The sequence below is a fragment of the Ovis aries genome, chromosome 18 (assembly GCF_016772045.2).
Source record: "Ovis aries strain OAR_USU_Benz2616 breed Rambouillet chromosome 18, ARS-UI_Ramb_v3.0, whole genome shotgun sequence".
Classification (NCBI taxonomy): Eukaryota; Metazoa; Chordata; class Mammalia; order Artiodactyla; family Bovidae; genus Ovis; species Ovis aries.
Window position 1 is genome coordinate 66,815,612 of NC_056071.1, and position 4,177 is coordinate 66,819,788.

Below are 4,177 nucleotides of genomic sequence, written 5' to 3' on the forward strand. Positions count from 1 at the left end.
CCCTTGTTCTAAATCCGAGTGTCTGCACTCTGACCCTACTGGGCCTATGGACTCCACGAAGCACCCATTTCCACATAAATACCTCTAACACGAGGCATGAGACCAGCCTGTTAGTGTGGCCCGAGCACAGGGCTGCCCACCTCCCAGCTCAGAATTTCTGGGGGCTCTCTCCTGCTCCGGGAGCAGCCAAAGCTGGCAGCCTCCCTTACCCAGGACGCAGTAAATGAGTCGGAGCTGGGCCCCCACGTGTGAGCTTCAGGCCCAAAGAAGCCTCTGAGCCTAGTCCCTCCTCCTCCTCAGCGGCAGCAGGTGCTGGGCTGGGTGGTCTGCTCTGGCCTCGCAGACGGCTCCCCAGCATGCCGTGGACCATGGGACCCTGCACGCATGCCAGCGCAGCAGGCCCTGAGTCCTGTGTGGCTCCAGCACCTCCCCGAGGCCTCGCACACCTGCCCCGCCAGCTCCTTCCATCGGATGATCACAGTCACGGTGGACCTTGTGAGCGTGTGAAGTCTGTCCAGACGGTTCAAGCCCTTCGGCGATGCGATGGCAGAAGACAGGAGCTAACACAGCCCCGGGGCAAGACCGCGACGAGCGCCGCTGTTCCTCACACACAGGGCGAGCTGTCGCCGCGGGGTGGAAAGGAACGCGCTGGCCACACGGGTGGCTGGGTGCCCGGGGCCGCAGGCCCATCACTCTGCTCCAGCAGAGACGCACTTCCCGGCAGAGCTGTGGCTCAGATTTCTACGTGGTCGCGTTTGTGGAAGTCCACTGTCATCCTCCGTGGGCCCGGGGCTCAAGGAGCCGGGGGAGCCAGGGCTCCTGAGTGTTTGTCCCAGGAGGCTCCCGGGGAAGCAGACTCTGGGCGTCGGGGAAGGGCTTGGCAACCCACAGGGGGAAGGTCAGGACAGACCAGGATGGGCTCCCAGGGCGGCCTCCGCTGCCCCTGGGGCCCAGGCCTCCCCTAGCCACCAGTACTGACCAGTCAGAGGGAGCAGCGGTCCCGGACGGAGGTGACCCCTCGCCAGGCGCAGGGAGAGGGCAGTGCTCAGGGCAGCCGGTGGACCGAGCCCAGCTTCTGAAGCAGCTCCACCAGGGAGCTCGGGCGCCGTGGGGCAGGCCTGCTGAGGTCAAGAACCCCGCCTCCTTGAAGCCAAGCCCTGGGTCTGATCCCCCACTGTTTCCGCCCTCATCATGGACTCTCACACTGGCCTTCGGCCGGACTGCAGGTGGCTCCGCTGCCCGGCAGCCTTCTCCCGCGGTGGCAGGAGCCGTCTGATCCCGCAGCGCTGCCGTGACCCTGCCCCTGCCGCCAAGTGCCCAGCATGGGGCCCAGCAACCACGACACGCCCCACCCTGGTGTCACACCCCAGGCGAGGGGGCTGCAGGGTCCCAGCGTGACCTCACCACCAGCAGCGGCGCTGAGGCCGCCGTTCCGCCTCCATCCCGTGTCTGCAACTGACTCCTGGGACCTCACGGGTGGGAAACAGACACGGGCTTTGTGCTTTGTGGAGCGGGTGAGGGGCCTCCTGGGAAAACAGCCGTGAGTGAGCAGGAGCAGCAAGATGGGACCTGGAGAAGTCGCCCAGCGACTCAGAGGCCACGTGAGCCAGCTGACCCCATCGCAGCAGCCCCCCGAGAAGGGTCCCAGACTGCAGCTGGGGCTGGACCTTTCACCCCCAGACTGGCCGGTCACTGGACATGGACTCCACCCCAGGAGGCACTGGAGGAGCTGGCCCCCATCTTCAGCTGCCCCCAAACTGGCCTACAGGGAGGCGGCTGGTGGGCACAGGCAGGTGACCTCGGTCCTGCGGGGACTCCGTGTGGCCCATCCCAGCCCCCGGGGAACCAGCCGACTCCTGGGAATGAAACACCGGCCGCAAAGTCCCCGAACACGAGGAGACTGGAAGGGGCACGTGGCTGAGATGAAGGGACATCCACGCCACCGAAGGACAGAAAATGAGGCTGGAGGCCCGGAGGGAAGCACCAAGCTTCTGGGTGAGCCATCCTCCCGCCACTGAAGGCCAGTCCTTCCCAGAGAAACCTGCAGGGGTGTTGCCACTCCAACCCAATTCCTAGTTTTTTACTTTAAAGTTCAGTTGTAAAGAATGGATTTTCCGTGATTGTCAGAACGTTCTGCAAAGTGTTAAGCATTGCCACGAAGCAGGTGTAGAACCACCCCAGGGAACGGGCTAGAGGGGCAGACACGGCTCAAGTGCAGAGCCCTGCAGGGGAAAGAGAGGCCCGTCCGTCCAGTTGCGGGGGCCGGGGAGCAGGCGTGCTCACTGCACAGCAGTGTTGCCATAGCCGATCAGAGGTGGGGAGGAAAGCACGCTTAACCCGTACCTCATCCCAATACAAGAATAAGCTCAGTATTTTTAAAGGACCAGGATGCAGTGCAAAACAAAAGACATCCAATAAGAAAAAAAATGTAAGACTATTGGCATGATTCCAGGTCAGGGAGACACTTTCAGCCAAGAGGGGAGGTCCAGTAACAAAAGAAAGAGAGAACTATTCAACCATTGTACAAATGTTAAATCCTCTACGGCAAAGTGAAACACATTAGCAATTTTTTAAATACTACATTACTCTGTGTGTGTGTGTGTGTTAGTAGCCCCAGTCGTGTCCGACTCTGCAACCCCATGGACTGTAGCCCACCAGGCTCCTCTGTCCATGGGATTCTCCAGGCAAGACTACTGGAGTGGGTTGCCATTTCCTTCTCCAGGGGGTCTTTCCAATCCAGGGATCAAACCCGGGTCTCCCGCCTCGCAAGCAGATTCTTTACTGTCTGAGCTACAAGGAAGCCAATTACGTGAGTATATTACATATTGAATATAAAAATGTTACATTTGTGTGTTTAAAATATGTGAGTACTGAATCTAAAGACAAACACCGGGGCCTGTAACTCGCACAGCTGTCTCTCCATTTGCAACAGAAAACGCGCACAGCCCATGTAATCAGGAGGTTTAATTCCCCGCCTGTACAAAGAGCTCCCGCAGACTGAGATGAAGGATAAACGGAGGGTTCATGCGCGCGGAAACATAAGCCTGGATATGGAACGGTGCCTGCACACGCGGGCAGTGAGGAGGCGCAAACCAAGATGGAAATCACTCCAAACGCAAAAGGTCAGTAGTGGGCGGGGCGGGGGGGGGGCGCGGGTGTGTCCAGGCCAGGGGGCGGGGCTCCGGCTGCAGAGGGCGGGCGGCTGGGTCTGGGGGTTGGGGGCACATCTGAGAAGCTCCCTCTGCTCCATCCTCTCTCACACACACCCCCCTCCCCAGATCTTCCTCTTGTAAGGACATATGTCCATGAATGTTTATCACAACGCTCTGTGCCTCCCAAACGCAGAAACAAGCAGAATGTTTACTAACAAGGGCCAGGCTGAATACACTCCCGTGCCTCCTCTCGATGGAAAAATGTACACACGAGACATAAGGAGCCAGGGCTCCGGGCTCCGGCTTGAAGGATGATCCATCACAGAGCGAAATCTGAAAAGCAAATTGCAAAGCAATGTGTGCAGTGTTGCGCTTTCTGCACAGGCAGTCTGGCTGTTTATCCGACACGCACGTGAGACGGGTGCGTCCAGAGCAGGAGGCGGCAGGCAAGCCCGCAGCCTCGGGGGGGACGGAGCCTGCAGGCGGCCTGGGCCCACGTCCATCTGTCCCCTCTGGCCCACAGATGCCCGGTGCTGCGGGGTCTGGAAGAACACTGTGCGGCTCCCAGGCAGTCACCCTGGCGTCGGATGCGGAGGCTGCTCTCAGGCCTGCCGGTGGCCGGCAGCTCCCCCAGCGCCCTTGAGGCAAGACTGTCCGCAGAGCGGAGTGCAGAGGAGCGCCCGGCCTCCTCCCAGCCTCCTCCTGGCCTGTGGCCAACCAGCCGCAAACCTTGCCTCCCTGAACCTTTGCGTCTTCATCTGCAGGTTGGGCTAATATCTCCCCCCCCACCGCAGGCCAGGCGTGTGCGGGGGCAGGGCCACGACCCAGAGCTGTTCTCAGGATGGCATCCATGAGCTGTTCTCCTCCACGGACCGTGTCTGGGCACCTGCTCCATAATGGCCCTGAGTCAAGCACCGGTGCCCCCTCCAGAGCCCCCAGACACGGAGGATGGGGGACCGACATCTAACTCTTCGAGACACAGGCACCACAGGCGCTCAAGCCATGGGCCACGCTGAGCCAGAGGA